The sequence below is a fragment of the Oxyura jamaicensis genome, chromosome 11 (assembly GCF_011077185.1).
Source record: "Oxyura jamaicensis isolate SHBP4307 breed ruddy duck chromosome 11, BPBGC_Ojam_1.0, whole genome shotgun sequence".
NCBI classification, from domain to species: Eukaryota; Metazoa; Chordata; class Aves; order Anseriformes; family Anatidae; genus Oxyura; species Oxyura jamaicensis.
The window spans coordinates 4154571-4174441 of NC_048903.1; the positions used below are offsets into that span (position 1 = coordinate 4154571).

Here is a 19871-nt window from a genome sequence, read left to right on the forward strand (position 1 = left end):
GTGACAGTAAATGTCACTACAGCATCTCAAAAGCCCAACAAACAAATCATCTGATTGCTCTTCACCAACCAAAGAGACAAGGCCTTGGTGGACACGTGCAGGACAACACAGAATGCCTTTTCCCTTTATACCCAGCCCCACTGATCTCAAATGCTCTCCCCTGCCATGTTGTCTCCTATGCTATTGAGTTTCCTCTCTCACGGCCAGGCTGCACAAGGTGATTAGTGACAGAACAGATGATATCATCTCATATGCAACATCTGGCGATGGCCAGATCTGCCTTGAAAACTGCTGGTTTGCAAAGTAGTTAATCTTACAGACCACAATGATCTCAAGAGTAAGGAGATTAAAGAGCAGGTAAGGAAATGCATTATGCCAGAATTGTCATTCCTTTCCACGTGTCCTCAGAGCTGCCGGAGACATCACTAAAACTGCAGTCTGGGCCTCAAAATCCTATGTCACAAATGAGCATCTCTGCCAGTAAAGCCCAACTTACTTCTTGATGAAATTCCCAGCTGACGAAGGCTGCACCTTCCTGCTTTTTGGAGCAGCTCCTATGTTCCCATATTGTATAAAAGTTGATGACGGCTGGTACCAAATTTGCACTAGTGAAACATAATCGGCTTCAGCAGAGTCATTTCTGACTTTCCTTATAACAGAGGTTTCTGGGCCATGTCTTGAAACCCAATGCAGGGATGCACAGGTCATCCGTTACCCTCTTTTTCTCATGTTTTCCTTTAACACAGCTCAATACACCGCTTCATAACGACACTGTGGACTGAAAGCACTATAACTGACGATAGCTTTCAACTTAAAGAAACTATTAGAGGCCCTAAGATTGTGTTTATTATTCAGGAAATACCCAAGTATAATAGAGGTATCCTTAATATTAATATAACAGCAAAAGTTAATGCACAAAAAATAACTGTTATGAAAAGTCTTATCAATAATTTTAAGAATAACGTACATGCATAATGAATGAATTTTGCCCAGGGGTAATAGCTTGCATCTTGGCCTGATTTAGTATGGAGAAACTCTGCATTATAATGAAAGGCAGAATTATCACATAGTATAACTGCTAGCTTTATCACTACTTGGTAGGATCCTAAAACTGTCACCAAAATGTTAAAATTACACTCACTTAAATGATCTCTGTAATACAAAACTACGTGCACGTGGATTTATTGCCCTCAGAATAATGTGAACAACTTCACCATCTCTGGTTTGTAAAACGTTAATTATTCTGCTGCAGGTATACATCAAAATAAAACAAGGAGGCACTTTGAAAGAGGGTAGGCTTGAGGAAGAGACTTGACCAAATTTGCTGTCTTGATTTTAAACATGGGATGAAATGATTTATTTGTCATTTGAAAAGGTTGGTTTTTTTTTCTTGTAGAATTTCTCAGGTGCTTTTGTAAATGACACTAGCTTGAACTACTAAAGCATAAAGGGTTTTTAATTTCTGAGAACAATATTTTACTTTTTTTTTTTTTTAATGCCACAGTATGAAGTGAAATGTGACTTCCTTGCTGTGGGAAGAAGTTCAAGTAACACAGTGCAATCGATCCCTGAGGAATGACTTAAGAGCGGCCCTCTCTTAAGAGCAACTCTGTCTGCACAAACCCAAATCAAACGGAATAATAAAACAGAGCTGCTTTATAGACAGAATAAACACATTGGGGAAACAAGTGAATGTTATGTACACACTGTTATACTTAAGTTTAGTGTAAACAATATATGCTCAGCACAAACAATTACATCTCTAGTGAGCTTCTGCTACTGTGTCAGAGATTTTATTGCACATGGCCAGTAAATCTGCTTTTCATCATCAAATGTCATTAAATTGCATACAATTAGAGCCTTATTAATGCATGATATAGCAATGTTTTAAATTATATGGGCCAATAATAGATTATATAAAATACAATACTATGATGTTCATCAAAACCTTTCTCCTAATACGTCAGAGTCTTGCGAATATTATTTAAGTAAAACTACTTGTTAGCAAGAATAAATCTATTGTAGTTTTATCCTGAGAGAGACTTCAGTGTAGCCCTTTAAGGTCCTGATCCTGCAGAGACGCCTCTATCCTTTCACCTTTCATTTTCAGGTCCTAGGCTTTTAAGATTTTCACACTTGTAGTTCAGCAAACACAGTCAGCTGTTGATAGGAAGACCAGAGGAGAAATAAGAGCTCTTACACTATGTCTTCACCTGTCTTGTGTGTTAATAAATGTAAGTAGTTTTATAACGTTCACAAACTTACAACTCAATGTATATAAAGCAAAGTGCTGTTACAACACCATGGAACCCTCAGATATGTTGGCAGGGTACCTAACCCAGAGGGTACAAAGGTTTTTCTCTGTTTTTTCCACCAACTTCAAAAGGTTTTCACCTCTCTGCCTAGTAGGACTAGGTCTACTGCAAATCCATTAATAGGTTGTAAACTACTCCTCAACTCCATCCTAATAAGTAGGGTTTATCTAATATCCTCTAACGGGAAATATTTCAGCACCAAAATGCCACCATTTTGTTGCAACTCATTAGAAATGCTATCCTTTTTAATAACAAAAATATCAATTTATAAAATCTATCTACATTTCTCTTAAAAAAAAAAATAGCATCTCTGCTGCATTTGTCCCAGGCAAATTAGTTTCTTCAAAAACACATGAGTATATTGGGAGAAACACTTGGAAATGATTGCTGAAGAAGGAGGTTGCGTGGGGTACATTTTCTAAGACATTGAAGAATGGAAGCAAATGGGAGTGAATGAACAAATTAATGATTAAGGAAGAGTTTTTTATTTATTTATTCTGGAAGCTCTGTCCAGCTTGGCCTCCCAGGTTCGAGCAATCTTTCACTGTCAACATCTGCCATGAGATTGATTCAATTAAGATTAGCGGCACTAGAGAAAAAAGTGGCATGGTTTACTTTTGATTAGTATGGTCTTTCCTCCCATCTCATAGCGGCTGCGACCCCTACAACCAAGATAGTTTAAATATATTAGATGATGAAAGTAAATCATTTGTCTGGTATGTATGAGCACAACAGGAAACAAACTTAATCACCACTCCTATTTCAGGAGCTTCTGTATCTTTGCGAGGATCCTCCCTTCCATTTCACGTATTGAATTTAATTTGCTTACAGTTAACTCAAACTCATATCTAAAATAGGGGCAATGGTGTAGGACTGGAAAAAAGGGGCAGGGTGCCAAATAGAGTCTACTGCAGGAAGTAGTGTAATTCCCAATATAATTAATTACCTTTGAAGGCAGATTAGTTTCTATCCCTCCTGCATCTGAAGTGCTTTAAGAGTATATAAACGACAGTTAGTTTCCATATCACACATTACCAGGTAAATCACATTTGAAAATTAGCTAGACATTCGGGGTGTTTGTCTGCCTGCTGTCACTAGCATGGCCTACATTTTTTGTTGGTACAAATGGGATACACTGTTTTGAAAACAATAGAACCCGACACAGTTACCATAGACAAGTGTTTGACTGAGAGCCTTTTTTTTTTATTCCCTTACATCTGAATAAAGAAGGAAACTAATTCTCATATTATCCATTCTAGAGAAAAATGTTATGGCATTTTTCTGTTTTTCATGGTCTCTTAGGACACAGGAAGATGAAATCACTTAAAGCAGACAGGTGTCCTAGGCTTCCTGGCGACAGACAGCAGTATGTAAAAGAACATCATTTGTTAGTGTGGTTACATTTTTATCGCTGTATAAAAAGACCTTACACAGATGAACTAAATGTATGTTTCTAGAGCTATTTCAAATTAAAGATTTTGTTAGGTCATACAATTATTTTAATTAAAAAATAAATAAAATAAATACATAAATAAATAACAGAAATAACAAACCCTCACCTCTAGCTAACCTACCATAAAACAGACACTCTGTGGCCCACTATTAACAAAGAGTAGCTTTTAAGCACATTTTTTGGCCAGCCAAGGCCAGACTCCGAGCCAGCAGGGCAGCTTCTAACTTCTGCTGAGATTCCAGTCACGGCATGCAGGTTTGCTCAGTAAAGGTACTCCTTTGCACTCCTAGTGCTTTATAGCAACATAGATAAATCACAAGGTGTTTTTTTTTCCTGAGATACCTTGGGCCGGATCCTTGCCTGTATCCACGCCAAAAAATACTGGTCAAGGGTTGATGGGTAAGGGATGTGAGCACAGCCTTTTATCTTTGCCCCAAATTCATATTCCAAACCAGTCTCAGCAGGGAGTGTAATGAAATCAGAAGTCTCAGTTCGGTCCCCAGTGGCATTAGTTCACATTATAAAATCATTACACATCATTTGACAATGTTGTGCACTGTTAGCGTAGAGAAGAACTTGTTCCGTGTCTCGGGGGGGCGGGGGGCAGTCCCTACAGAAAAGAGCGGGTTTGTGTGTGATGAGGAGGTGCAGCAAGGAGTGCAGCTGGCTGGTTGATAATGAGCACTTTGATGTTTAGCGTTTTTAGTCCCTTAACACTCATCAAGACCAATATTTGTCAGAATAGAAAGAGGGGAAAAAAGTCAAATTGTTGTTTTCTAAAAGGGCAACTGAGTAACATTTACCTAGTACAAGTTTAAAGGGAAATTCAAATGTTGGAAATGCATGGGATCTATTACAGCACCTTCGTCTATTGTTATTCACAACATCTTTGACTATTGCTATTCTAGAACTTCAATGTAGAAATTGTGATGTTTTCCTACTTCTTTTCTTTTTTTTCCCCTTTTAAAGGCAGATTTACAGCATAACATCTGATCTCATGCACTCATCACCATGATACTCTCCAAAGGCCCTGAAGACAATGGGTCTTTCCGAGTCATGCAAAGCAGCGACTGTTTGCAGACTTGGGGTCTGACTGCACATCTAGGGATGTAGGGAACCACAAATAAAACATGACACAATTCAGAGCATTCCCAGTGGACAGTGGCCTGTTTGTAGCCCACTTACACAGCTTGCAACAGCATATCTTTAATTACTAGGAAGAAATCCTATTGTTAATTGTAGTCAAAGAAATAAGTCTCTTTGCAGGCCACAGAGCATGTTCTTTCTCAAGTGAGATGAGCTGCAATCATAATTGGAATATAAAAAAGCAAGGACAAATCGCTAAGCAGTTAATTAGCTCTCCAGTTTTAGTTAAAAGCTATGTTGGCTTTTCAGTCGTGGAAAAATCACCATTCCCAGGAGCACGGCTGGAACTATCTGGGCAGCTGTTGGAAAACCCTGTCCCCAAGGGTCACCTAGAGCACCAGGACTGCAAAAACAAAGAGTGGTAAAGTCAGGTAAGGCTGGACGGAAGCTGTCAATCAGCTATAACAAGAGCTCTTTCTCATGTGTTGGTCCCTTGGCAACTTCACTGCTGCAAGCCAGGACCAGCACTGTCCTACCTAAGCCACAAGCTCCTGCCCTCTGCCTTCCTGCTCCTCCAGGGAGATGAAATGGCAGAGGACATGGGGCCAGGCAGGAGCTGAAGCAAGAACCACGCTGGGGGGAAAAGGAGAGGACAGGGAAGCAAAGCAGCCCTACTTTGTGGGGACTTCGGGTTGGGAAGCACACGTCTAGGCCTGGCAACTATCAGCCTGGAGCCCTCAGAAGCTATGGCTCAGGCCGTGGGACACCACGAGCTTCTGGGGTTGGAGGCACTTCCATCAAGCAAGTTGTACGTCCATCTGTGTCGTGCAGTTCTCATGTTATTTGGGGCTTTTGTCTCGCATTCACGACTTTCTCTGAAACTAACAAGCCAGGGGGCACTACATTTTTAAGGGTAATGATCTGATGCAGTCTAGGTACTCCAGCAAGCTGGGCTTTAACCAAAGCATCACCTAAACTGAGACAACAGAATCTCGGGAAGCGACCACACTCGGTATGCCTTAGGTAACCGTCTGAAGGTTCATCTGCTGTTCCCTTCAATGTAAACACTTTCAAAATGAAATCAGAGGAGCATTTAAAGAAAGGGTTGTTCCGAGACTCCGCGTTTCTGCTTTCAATCGCGACTCCAGCAGCTGCAGCCGGCGGGGGAGGGCGGGGAACTGGTCCTGGAGATATCTGGCTTCATTCACCATTCACTCCTAACTGGTGTAACAGTTTTATGGCCTTTCCTAATGATCACCCATTGTGTAGCGGATTGCCAATCGAGGATCACTTAATGACAAAGCAGAATAATTTAACCCCTATTCCCATGACAATGCCCAGAATTGCCCACGCAAATGCCGGGACACAAGAGAGGCGCACAGCACGTTTCTCAGCCGGACGAGGTAAGTAACCTTAACGAGCCTTTATCCCGCTCCTCTTCCCTGCCACTGCCAAAAGGCTGACCCCTGAACTCTGACCCTTCCCTCTGACTGACCGCTGTAACATTTCGGTTAACTCGGTTAGAGCCGCAGGTGTAGCCACTGCCAGCGCCCCATAAAACGGGGCAGACCCCAAAGGAGGAGAAACTGGGGCTGATCCCATCCCGTCCCCATCCCCGTCCCCAAAGGGAGCGAGCCCCAAACTGTGCCTGCCCGGGGCGTGACAGCATCCCCGAGGGGGACATGGGGCGGTGTTTGGGGCTGTAGGCTGCTGCCAAGGGTGTTTTTTGGCACCTGGTTTAGGAAGGGGGGACACACATCCTCGCCCAAAATGTGCAGGGGGATGCGGGACTCGTGGGAACATTGTTTTGCCGGGTGGGTGGTGGGTTGGTGGCTCAGGACGGTGTGCATGGAGGCACCTGCTCCATGCTGCTGGGTTTGCACCGAAACCAATAAAGGGTGAATGCAAAAACAAGGCACAACGTTAACTTTGACTTCAGACTTTTAAATAAAATCACTTCTGTCACTTTATGGCTCCCGTGTTCACTTCCTAAACATGCTCCCCTGATTCGAAGGCACTGATTTTCACAGGAGGCAAATTTAAAAGGCAAATCAGTAAAACACAACCAGTTATTGGAACCAGATTTTAAATTTGCACAGTACTTACAAGGCTTGCCTTATGAGAACAGGCACAAATATCTGCTGATTTATATGGACAGTCAGAACTAAGCCACCTACATTCGGATCAAAGTTTCAAATTATGATCGATTTAGTGAGGAAAAGTGCACAGTGTATTTGTCTAGTAATAAACTTAAAGAAATTCAAACACAGCTGTAGATATACCGCAATTACCAAAAGAAGGCAAGGTGATCAAATAAGCTGTACATTGGGAATCATTCATGTAGCTATATTTAAATAATCTGAAAGGATGGACTCGGGACAAGCAGACCTCCCCTTTTCAGACACTGCTTTAAATAAGGGACTAGCCAGGAGTGTCCATAAGTCTGTGTGTCCTCACCAGGTTATCTGATGGAGTTGGTTGGTCTTCCGAGCAAAGACAAAAATCCACCTTCATGAGAAACATTTCTGGCACATTCAGTAGAGATGACAAAGAAGGAAAGATACATTTTGGTTTTGAGAGTAAACTGGAGGCGTGTTCCCCCGCAGGCATGTCCCTGCCTCTGTGACCCCTCCGCATGGAGAAACCATTGCAGCGTTAGGGCTACCGGGGCAGCGTGAGCGGACCCCGTCCCCATGCAGAACTCCCAGCTGCAATCCAGCACATTACTCCTGTAAGGTGCTGATGAGGAGAAGAAAGGGCTGCATGGCCGCTGTAATGCTGGTTGTCTCAAGATCAGGCACTGCCCTCGGTTTCTGCTGTGAACATACTGAGCCCCACTAAGTAGTGCAATCCCACTGCCACATGGTTTAAAATCAGTTGGATATGTCAGTAACAGTATGTTACTAAACAAGTCTGTTTAGATTTGAAAAGGTGTTTTTTTTTTTTTTTTTGAAGAAATGTACACTTATTCTATAGGTGGGCGTCACTGGAATAGATGCACTGGGCGGCTCGACACACAGCACGTACACTGAAGTATTTTATTTTAGACAAAAGAAATGCAAGAGAAGTTTAGGGAAACACCAAATATTAAAAACCACTGAAATTCCCCAGGTTCACAAGAAGACAAAAACCACTCTTTCCTGCTAGGGCCCCTCCATCTCCCTGGCATCCCATGCTGCCGGCCACTTCACCTCCCTGCTATCAACCACCAGCACAGACCACGAAGTCCCACGGTGTAAGGCTCCGGCGCGAAGGCGCGTATCGCCACACGCGGATCTGACATTGCCTTATCTCGGCCCTTTTGCTGTTGACATTTGTCACCAGTTCAAAACTTATTACAGCGAACATCTCTGCTTAAATTTACAGATACGTTTTAATTAATGGGGGAAAACGTGTTTATCTCCTCCAAGCAGCGCCTGGGTTTCAAGCATTTGTTATCTCCGGTGTGAAATTTCGGCTGACAATGGTTAACGCTTCCCACACGGCTCCTGGGGCTGGGAGCAGGACCGGGAGCGGGGCTGATGACCACGGAGAGCAGCCAGCCCCGTGCTGCCATCAGCTCGCTGCACCACGCTCTCTCCCTCCTAACGAGAGCTGTGCTTAAACAAGTGTACAGAGCCCAGCTGTCCGGGATCTGGGGCCTTGTGACCGATTCGACATCTGAGAGTTAAATTAATGGCAAAGGGTTTAATTGTGAGTAAACAATACCACATTAAGGAGCAGTAAACACAGCAGTAGGGACTAAAAGACTGAGTATTCAATCACAGATGTGGCTGCTTCGGTGCTTTCATTAACGGCCTCCCCCGTCTGTACCTTATGACTGGGCATTTGGCACGGTTATTCATTTAAACGGATTGCTTCCTCCTCCAGCTCCTGCTTCCACTTCAGTGCCCCTACACACACACACCCCTTACCTACACACGCACTCCAAACAACCAACCCCACACACCCCAAGAGGGGCAGAGGTGGAAGTGCCAGGTCCAGCAACCCGCGCAGACCCCTTCATGAGCTAGGTAAATACCCACAGAATTTTAGAAAACAACGTTACTTGTATATCTGTATGTGACACCCGCACACAGATCTGGGCCGCCTGGGTTCCCTGTACCCGAGTTGGGAGCAAGGATGGGGTAGCCACGGCCATTTAGCCCCGGGGGGCTGTCCTTCAGCGAGGCCCCTGCGTGTTCTGCAGCTGGGTCCAAGGGGGTCGGAGCAGGCCCTGTGTGGCCACTGGGCCTGGAGTTTCTCCTGCCCACAGCGGGCAGAGCCCTGAAATCCTGCAAGCACGAGGCTGCAGGGATTAGCTGCAGATCCTCTGAAAGGGTAAGAGGTGCACAGCAGCTGACTGGAAGTATACGAGGCGAGATACCAAATTCTTGTTCATCATTTTGTTCCTCTGGTTTCCCTTTACTCCCATTCTCATTGCTTATTGATTTTTGTTTCCAGCTGACATGCGAGCGACAGCCTTTATTAAGACAACTGCAGCTGAAGCATCAGTAAAGTCAACATCGCTATATGTCATTAAGAAATCTGCTGTTTGATATGCGGGCTTACCCCTCCAAGAAATGCCTTAGGAAAATGCAGCCACTTCTGAAGGGGGGCAAGGTGGGTGGGCTTCAGAAAAACGCTTCCCCGCATGATGTCCAGTAGGAGAATCCCTTTCAAAAACAGCGAGATGGATGGGCTGTCATCAACCCACTTCATACCCTGCTTTGGGGGCACTTATAAAAAGGGCAAAGGACGGTTCTGGTTTGTTCAATGCAAGATCAAAATCCACAAAAAGTGATTGGCATGAAGAAATTGGAAGAGTAGTAAACTACTTGAAACAGACAGTTCTGGAAGCACTGACTACTGAATAACTCAGTCGCATGTAACTTCCAGTTGCTGAAAGACTAACCACCACTTTAAAACAATTGAAATCCCTATATATTGTGAGTATAAGCTTTTAATTAATTTGCTATATTACACGTATCAATGGTTAGACAGAACTGGAGCTTAACAGCAATTTATCTTCAATCTGGTTTGGAAGCCAACATAAATATTTCTTCATTTCACCCTGCTTTTGACTCACTACAGTATGCAGAAGCAAAAGGGCCAAAGCCACTGCTGGCGTTAACGTCACAAAAGGTGTAACCTCCTTTATGTCAGTGGCACTGACTCCCCTTGTGCCAGCAGCGAGCCCATGGTGGAGCAGGAGCCACTGCTTTGTGCTGACAGCTCCCTCCTGCCAGGCAAGGCTCTCCCGGGCTCTTCTTCCTCCGTGAATGGGATGCGCACCAAGGCTACTAGCAGTGCAATCGGACAGGGAGGGTTGTTTTGTTGTTGTTGATATAAGCAAAAAGAAAGCAAAAGGAACATGTGAGGCAATAAAGGACATCCTCGCTTATTCCGTTCAGGCTTTTCTGTTGAGATTGTCAGCAAAAATATGACTGGGGTTTTGTGCTGGTGAAGGCGGTACCACCTACTTTCCCTTGGTCTTTGCATCAGCATTACACAAACGGTGATGAATCACAGCCCAGGCACTCTTAGTCTAGGCTTGACGTGAGTGAGTAAACCAGGAATTCCCTCCGTCTTTTGCCATGGAGCCCCACACAAGTATTGAGGAGGCAGATCTCCAAAATCCAGACACACAAACGTGAGGAATGGTTCCAGGAGGGTAGAAATTTCCAGCGGAGACTTAAGCGAAAAGTGGCAACCTTCCCAAGTCAGGCCTGTATTTGTATTCTCCGGTTTACTCAGTCTTTCCTCTGATTAATTTCATTAGCTCTTCACTTTTTAATGAATGTAATCCCACAACTCCCCAAGCATGCACACTCCACAGCCTGTCCCTGGAAATTATCTCCCCCTGCCTTTTATAAAAGCGCTCTCACAAACAAACAGGCTGCTCCACACTTTACACACATACCCATGTAGCTAACACAATTTGCCAATTTGCCAAAGGGCAAAAACTCTAAGCTGCCTTTATTTGCCTTGCTGCTGAGTGATCTCAGCCGCAGCGACGACGAGTCAAGCAGCGAGCTGTGGGGAGATGCCACGCCGCAGCTAAACTCACCTCAGCTGCAAGCGGCGGAGCTGCCATCTTGCTAATCAGCTTTAATTTAGCTGTCTCACAGCTTCATAAGTAAATAAAGACTTACTTAGTGTCAGAAATATCAGTGTTTAGCCGCCGAGTTAAAAAAGTATGGTAATTAAAAGAGTGCCACAAGTCACAGCTCCGCGCAATCCTAACAGATTGTAGGGTTTGCCTTTTTGAACCTCTCAGCACGTTTGGAAACTTGAGTAAAACAACAAAAGGTGTTAATAGCTTTAAGGGGAGCACCATGCTGATAGATTACCCATTATGGTTATCCACTCACAGCGAAATGGCAAATAGGTTTGATCAATTCGATTTTAATGTAAAGTGGGACTTGACAAAACAGCACCGAGCAAAGAGAAGACCTTTTGTTGCTAATGCGTCTGAAAAAAGCACTTAATTGAGGTCATAATAATATTAGCCGTTATCACCATCAATAATTCAGCCTTATTTATTACTACACGGTAAAGTTCTGTCAAACAGGAGTCGTTGAGGCTTTGTTATACATGTTAACACGAAGCTGGCTGTTGGGTGATTGGTATATATTTCACCAGCTGCTCGAAACTGCGGGATAGCAAGAACTAATGACACTCTTTCTTGGTCCGTGCATTACACAATAGTTAATTTGCTGTATGCAGAAGTATACGTTACAAATGTAATAGTCCCGCATAAAGTATGCATAATAAAAAAAGCATTATATCTGAAACAGTGACTGACTAATCTTGCCTGAGCTATCTGTCAGAAGGAAAACAATTTCAATTCCTGCATGATTTAGTACTCCTACAGCTGAAGAAACATAAATTCTGCCTCTTCACACAGCTCTAGTCACCTGTGATTAGTTATCTTTAAAAAATCTAAATGAACGTATAATTGTACAATTATAGATGCTAACTCCAGTGTTAAAATTTAAAATGTATTAGTCTCGTAAAATGCCTCATTAATCTCTGGGTCTTAAAGGACATACATGTCCTGTAACGAGCCAAACGTAGGGAATATGAGATGGTCGATGGGAGGATTTGAGCTCCTATTTCTTTTAACCTTCGAAACGTTTTATTCCCACAAAACCTGTTTACAAACACAAAGAAGTTGTCAGTGACAAAGTCGGTTGTAGTTTTCTGGTCGTTAACTATGGAAATGAGCTGTTTGGAAGAGATTAGATTTTCCTTATACACAGGATTCGTGAATTTACAACAGCTCCATAATCACTAGCTGGAAGTGCAAGCAGAAAGGTTGGGCAGGAATATTGATCTCGCCCCGCCTGCTAATGACTGCTGCTCCCCTGCGCTGATTGCAGGAAGCTCCTCATAGGTTTTTACCACCTTCCTTAAGGGAAATAAATAAATAAATAAATAAATAAAGGCCACGGGCTACCTGTGAAAACCCAAGCTAATCCCACACAGGCTGCCCACTTGGCAGCAGCGAGGTGGCTCCTTGGAGGAGCTAGGGACAACTGACACAGTGAGGCATTCAAATGGGGGAACTAAAAACTGATAAATTGCACAGAGGGATCCTTAACCTCAGCCCTTTGGCAACACAGTGATGTTTCTTCCCTTTTCTTTTTGCTCAGCCCTTCTTGGAAGTGCCATACACATCTGATTTATTGTTTTCCAGCTGCCTCAGAGCTGGCTAATTCGGGATGCCCGCTCCTCGCCGCGCACAACCCCACTAATGATGGCTGTAAACCGCCTGCCCCACCGCCTCCAAAATCATCTCGCCTTCTGCTCCTCCCGCCTGCCCGGTCAATAGCCAGCTTGGCCCTATCGCTCCAAAGCACATCTGGATTCATAGATTTGAACCTTTTGATCCTGGAAATGCAGCAGCTCCAGACAAGCCTTCCTTTGCAATGGGCTCTGTGCAGATTCCTCACCCCATTTGAATGAGAAAGGTGAGGCTCTGTGTTGTTGAAATGGACAAGCCAATGTTCAAAAACATTTTAAACAGTGGGCCAGTATTGTTTGCCCTGAAGCTTAAGTGGATTTTTTTTTTCTTTTTCTTTCCCTGAAACACAAGTTATCCTCGGGCTCAACAAACTGACATGCGGCTCCTGACAATAATAGGGTATCGCTCAGCCAGTTTGTAGGGCTGAAAAAGAGACTCTTCTGCTTCCCTGGCTGGTGGGTTGGCTTGGGCTTTTCGTTGCTTTTAAACAGCATGACATTTTAAAAGTTATTAGGGCATTAATGCTGCTTTTTAATGAAAAATGCTTTATAAAACTACTGATAAGGCATTAACATAAGTTTACCTCCGAATGCGAGTCGTTATTTTTTTCTATTTCACTATCCATTGCTTCATTAAATCAACACTGAAAACGACTAGCCTTGCCGAATTTCTCACTGCACATTCAACTGTTTGCCCATGACAGTATTTGAATGTGCTTATTATTTCTAGTAAAGCCCTTATCATTTTCACTGTGAAATTTAAATCACCCTGATCCAACTCTTCTTAGCTAAAGTCAGCTTTATCAACCACAAGAGATGTGGGATTTTAAAAAGATCTGAGTAAATTCACATTGTTTGGATAAACTCATTCAGGGGGTTCAGCAAATGAAAGCTGAAATAGATATGTATTCCGAGGAGGCTATGGACTGCTCAAAAACAAAGAAGTTAAAGCATAATTTAAAAAGAAAGAAAAAAAGAAAAAAAGAAAGAAGGGGAAAAAAAGTTAATGGTATCAGTGTCTCTTTAATGAGGGCATTCACAACCCAGGTTTTGAATTGGTATTTCTGCGCCTCCACAATAATTCAGGTGAAAAGTAAAACAAAACAAAACCAGACAAACCATAAAACTGTTTATGCAGAAATAAAATTGTTCTCTACAATTTACCCTGCTACGTCGTCTGGTCAGTGTTGTGCTACCAAAACGTTAAGGACTGCATTTATGCATTATCCCACAATTTAAGTAACTGTGTATCATGTATATTTAAAACCATCTCTCTGTAGTTTTAATTATCTCAGTCTGCAGGGACAAAATGCAGCTCCCATGCCTGAGACCGAAATGAAAGTGCTGCACGCTGACAGCTAAGATGTCTGTCCTAGCTTGTTGAGATTTCCTGTAAAATTTGCATTGAAAAGGCAGCTTTAAATATACTTAAAATAAAAAGAGCATTTGCATCTAATTTGCTACACTTGCAGTATTAAAGTTTTATCTGAATAAAGACATGTCAAATGGATTTATATAGTTAAGCTGATAGCTTTTAAAGTCAACACAGTAACATCAGCTAAATTCAACAAAGTAATGGCAGCAGCTAATGGCATTTATTAGTTTATCATCATTTACTTAAAAACCATAACACAGATCATTTTATTTTCACATTACTGTTTGTGATTCTTTGACTCAGTTTGTATTGATTCCACAAATTATGGCAGAAACTGACATTTATCTACAGTTTTCCAAGCTCTGAATGTTGGCTTTAGTGGGAAGCAATTGAACTCTTGCCACACAATGGTTTGAGCTATGCTAGAAACAACCATCTTCAAATAAACACGTTTGGCAACCATTTTAAAATACGATTGTTGCTTCTGTGAGGATGACAGAAGGGTTTTTGTTACTGATAAGGCTCTTATTACAAACCACTGCCTATGTAATCTACAGCTCGATCACACAAAGCACTAAGCACATTCACCCCCAACCTAGCAAAGCACCAAAGCATTAAGTTTTGTTTTAAATATAGGCATAATAGCGAGCAAGCTTTTTTACAGTACTCAGCTTTTCCAGATGTCAAAGGACTTCAAAAAAAGGGGATCATTGCTGTTTCCACAGAGGGAAACTGAGGCATAAGAGAATCCAAATCACATCCTGTGCCCCAGTGGGACTCGAAGCTCACTTGCAAGCCTCAGCTGGGAGTTCTGCATATTATGTTTTACTGCCACCTTATGCTTCTGTTGATTTCAGTGGCATCATTTGACCAGACTGCAGTGGAGCTACTTGCCAAAAGCACATGCTTATGATGAAGGTTGTTGGAGGGGCCTAGGTGTATTGTCTCTTGACTGTCAGCCCATGGGAAAAAACAGGGCTAATGAATAATGCTCTTGATTCTGCTGTAGCTCCCTGTTTCTCCATCTATTTAATAATAATTACTCAGAACTAAAAGTTTACCAGGAAATACTAAGCAATATTTTATTGCCACCATAAAAACCAGGCACCCACACAGTTTGATTTGTAAATATTTTGGGTGCGGACACCCACATGTCATCACTCAGTTTTATAACTGCACTTGAAAACGACATCAGAAGTTTCCAATCATGAGACCTACTCTCCTGCTCAGTAACATCTAAGCCTGTTCTTCAGCGGAAGAAAAACACAACTGAGCTTGGAGATAGGGTTTATTTTCAGAACTATGCACCAAGGTCAACATTCTTGCTAATGGGAGGCCCATGTCTAATTCCCCATGTCATACCCTAAACCCTTAATTCCAAAGGGATCACCAGCTTCTCTCTCTTGTTCTGGTAGTAAGGCCATATTCCCAAGAAAAGTGACAATTAAGTCACATTCGGCAAGAATTTGAATCGAACATGCTTTCTTCATGCCATTTATTGTAATTCTCCCATACCAACAGGCTTTGTTCTAGTGTGTCCTCACCCTGAACCCTGGCTTCTATTTCAGCACACATTTGTAATTCCCTGTGCCTGGGCTGGAGAGCACAAACCTCTGGCTCACCGGAACAGCCTGAGACAGCTGGAGCAATGGATTCAGAGGCATAGCCATCCTCCTTGAATCACCATCTCACAGCTGGCCAACTTTCTTATGTGCAACTGCCAGGCTGGGCAAAAAAAGAGTGACAGGGAACTAAAAATTGTATTGACCTTCATCTGGAGCCCCAGTCTGACCTCATCCAATTCAATAGCAATTCTGTTCATATTTTAGCAGCAGCTGGATTGGGCATTTATAAGCTTTTGTTTTATTGAAGATTAATAATGAAAAGCTACTGAGCAAAAGTTGAGCAAAAATGTTATTTGCTTTGCTGTATGAACCATCTTCCTTTGGCTCAAGGAGCACAGTTGCAACCTACTAAAAATGCATACCAAATCCTATGGCTATTTCGGTCCTGCCCAACAGAATGACAATTCCAGAAGCTTCCATTGTGTCAGAGGGAGCAGATGTGTTCTCCTCGGGGCCAGAGGGGAGACAGTGCCTCCAGCAAGACTGTTCCTGCAGAGAACACTGTGGCACAAGCCACCTGAAACAAAAGCCTAGAACCAGGTAGCTACAGCGCTGCGAACAGCACCAACATTTAAGAACTAGGGCAGCTGAAGGGAGGAGAGAGACTTATATTCAAAGTCAGAGCGAGAAAAAGCAACCTCTTGATTTTCATCCAAATGCAAATAGAAAGCCAACACAGCTGCTGAAGAACTGGTTCCTGCCAGCTCCACCTGAGAAACAGGGCATTTTGCACGGCAGTAGTTAGAGCTTCCATGTGGCTTTGAGGTACAGCCCCCAAGCAGTTCAGTTTGACCTGAAAACCACAGGGCATGGGAGAATTTTCCCACCCCTGATCACAGACGTGGGCTGGAGGAGCTGTTCTGAGCACAAATCCCTCTGGAGTAACATAAGTGGAGCAACCCAAGTTCACGTCCTTTCTGTTGCATCTCGCTATGTTATGGTGAGCTTGCCTTTTTATTTCAACCTTCTTATACTTCAAATGGCTCGTTTGTAGCTTGCACTAGCAATGGCCATTCTCCACTTTCACTCTCCCCCACTGAGGCCCTTCCTACCCCATGGAGGAATGAAACAACAGCACCCCAGCTGGTGTCTATACTGTAGCAGGCACGATAATGTCAACCAGATACAGGGCCACATCTTCAACCGATGCAAATTATGCTAACTTCATTTACTGCAGTGGAGCTCTTGGTGTTTTCTACCAGATAAGGATGTGGACTTCAGCATTAATCGTGTGCAGAGCAAAAACCCACCATTTCAAGCTTCATTATGAAACAAGTGCTACATTAGCACTGAGCATGGCAAATCTCAGAATTTCCCTTTAATGATCTTGAAGATTATGTGCAGCAAGAAAGAAGAAGTGGAAAATCTGTCATAAATACCACTGAATACATTTAATAGCTAAAAGCTAGGCTTTCTTTAATACTCCTGCCTGAAAAACTAGAGACTATTCATTAACTAGGAAGCAGAGGAATTGGTTTGTCATTATACTATGCCTGGGAGACAGAAGACAACAGTGAGAAAGTTCTCAGGCCTGGAGATTGCTTAGACTAGGAAAAAAAAACAGTATATGGATAAGCACAACTATATTAAAGTATATTACGTTTAAATATGGAAATGACTGCAAAAAAATCTCAAGATACACTTATTAAATATTGACCATTGCAGTCTGTTCTTTGCTCATCCTTGGCAACCCTTTTAGTCACTGAGCATCATCTGATGACAGCAGGAAATACCTCTGATGGTGACTTGCTGTTCGGTATCTCTGGTGACAGCTGGAGACAGCTTACATGAGCTGAGTCTGCAGGGGACTCCCCCTGCTCCTGGTTCACGTGCAGTAGGTGCACAGAACTCCCTAATTCTATGAAGGACTGATTGTAATGGCTTTAATTCTACAATCACCAAAAATGTCTTCAAATCATCCTTAACCTGGCCTTTGTTCATGCATTACCCCAGTCCGCTCCAGTATACGTGCATTCTCCAAGAATACCTGCTGCTGTCTTAGGCTTGAAGAAAGACCTCTAACACTGCCCTAACCTCAGAGCAAGAAGTGGAATCCCATTTTCTCTCAGAACAGTTGGAGATGCAAGATACTGCAACCTTGCCCACTGCCTCAGCACACTCTTATGAGTCTAATCCGTACTGTCACAAAGCCTCGAGAAGTGTTCATGTAATGGGAATAATGCACAACAGGAGGACATAAAAACTAGTCAAGAAGGCTGTAGCTGTGATAATGTTTCTACAAAGAGATCAACTTACCTCCTTAGATGCAAAGATTGTGTGAAGCAAAAGCATCTTCTTCCTTTCTTTCACAGGAGTAGGAAGTCCACTATGAATTACACGTCATTTGCTAAAATGAAACAAAAATCTTGTGACTACTTTTCTCCTATGGCAAAGGAATTAACTGAGTATGTAGTGCTGTGTTTCGCTGAAGTTTTTAAGAGAGCGAGTTGCTGGAAAGCTTCACTTGAAGGGCACTGCCAAGTGCTGCAGCCTTTAAAAAAATGGTGAATTCCCTTTGTCTGCACTGGGTGATGGTTAGGGGAGTTTTTTGTTTGGCTAAGTTTCATTACACTCTCAAACTGTCTTGCCACAACCAATTTCACTTGCGCTTGCCTACAAAGAAAATCTTTGTATCTCTATTTCTGCAAAATGATACCTACCTCGTGTCCTTCCCCCACAGAAATCTTTGAGATCTGGGGAAAAAAGGCCTTCCTCATTCCTTCCCTTTGAGCCCATTAATGACAAGCTTGCTCTCTTTTTGGAGTCAAACTTTTGCCAAACAAAAAAAAACAACAACAAAACCTTTGTGAGAATTAGAGGAATGAATATGCAAACTACACAACCCCTAAGCAGCTAAATAGGACGAATAACAATAGAATGATAATTAAAGCATTACCATTCACTTTATGGATTGATTGCATGCTCCCCTTCCCTCCGATACAAGCCTTTCATTTAGAGTTGAGGGAGCAACAGAAATCTCTTCGTTTCAGCTGCTAACCAGTAAGGCTTAAGACTTATAAACGAAGTAAGTTCAGTCCATGCAAGGCTCTTGAGCTCCCGTGGATGTATTTACTGAAGAATGGTTCCCACACAGCCATTGCATTGCATTTTCAAATTCCAAAGATTCTGGTTTTGAGGAACTGTTTTACTTGCTTATCACCAAATAATGTGCCAAGTTAAAAAAAATAAAACAAAAAACCTCTATCTTCAGTGATCTACTAATCAGTCTTTCCTACTACGGTCTACTCTATTATCTCCATTTGAGATAATGAATATTAAAATTGCACAACTCATCCCACAGGGTGTTTTTTGAATTATACAGGGCACAATAGAAGCCCTTTTCTTGCTGTTGAAATTCTGCCTTCTTTAGGGTGGAAACAGGAGATATGGATGAGCGGAACATAACGCTGTGCAGCAGAGAGGGGAGAAGAAATGCATGGCAAATATAGCAGGGCAAACCTTTAATCTCATTGAAAAATGAAAAGGCCGTAGTATCTTTGCAGCCTAATTTGGTATCATCAGCCACTGTGCACAGAAATCAAACGTGTCTGCATGCAAACCACAGCTGGCCAACTGCAGGCAAGCAGAGCAGGTTGCATAAACAGCACCATAAACATGCAAGTTCCTGAGGATTTCACATATATTTTGATGCCTGTGCGAAGCAGAAGGAGGTATTTTATACCCATATGAAGAGAACAAGCACATACTTGCATGTTCAGACCCAAAAGACAATCCTTACACTACAATACTGAACACAACCTTGGAGAGGCCAATGGTAGAGTCAGCCTGGCTGGGCAGCCAGCGTGTCTGGGAATTTCTAACCTGGTGTTTAAATCCCCAAACTGTCTGCTCTTTGGAAGCCAGGGAGTGACACAGGGTTTCACTGTAGTTTGGTTTTATAATAAAATTATTTCCATTTATTAAAGAACAATTCTTTAGAATGGCAAAAATTCACAGAGGCAGCAAGTTTGAACAGTTTTGAAAGTGATCCAGTTCCCAGAAATTAGTGGCAAAACTACTAGCGGGTTTGGTGAGAGAAAAGGCGCACAATGAAGATGTGTTTTCAAAGGGTTTAAAAATCTTACCCCCAAAAAAACTTTCAACTCCAGAATCAAAAAGAATATCCTTTCCAAAAGCCTACCCTGAACTTCCTGTCCATTTACAATTAGGTGGGCAGAACATTTAGCTCACACTTCCATGCCTTTTTGGGACCAGATGAGAGCCACCCACATCTCATGTGGCTGCTGCCAGCGGGCAGGCGTGGAGGGTGATGGTATGACTGTTCCCTG

General features: G+C 42.7%; 3 long non-coding RNA genes across 4 annotated transcripts in view; 2 read left to right on the forward strand and 1 right to left on the reverse strand.

The window, feature by feature from the left end:
* LOC118172925 overlaps positions 1 to 19871 on the reverse strand; it is a 60953-nt gene that overhangs the window by 37521 nt on the left and 3561 nt on the right. The window contains exons 3-4 of one of the 2 annotated variants that reach the window (XR_004753901.1): positions 17839 to 17929; positions 9310 to 10133 (exon numbers count right to left, since the gene is read on the reverse strand). This is a non-coding gene — a long non-coding RNA (uncharacterized LOC118172925). Of the gene's footprint in view, positions 1 to 9309; positions 10134 to 17838; positions 17930 to 19871 lie in introns of those variants that run through there. The other variant, XR_004753900.1, reaches the window with a different exon arrangement.
* LOC118172929 lies at positions 9002 to 10171 on the forward strand. Its single transcript, XR_004753906.1, has 2 exons — positions 9002 to 9174; positions 9298 to 10171. It is a non-coding gene; the product is annotated as an uncharacterized LOC118172929 (long non-coding RNA).
* Positions 11241 to 13745, forward strand: LOC118172932. The gene is made up of 2 exons (XR_004753909.1): positions 11241 to 12809; positions 12935 to 13745. It is a non-coding gene; the product is annotated as an uncharacterized LOC118172932 (long non-coding RNA).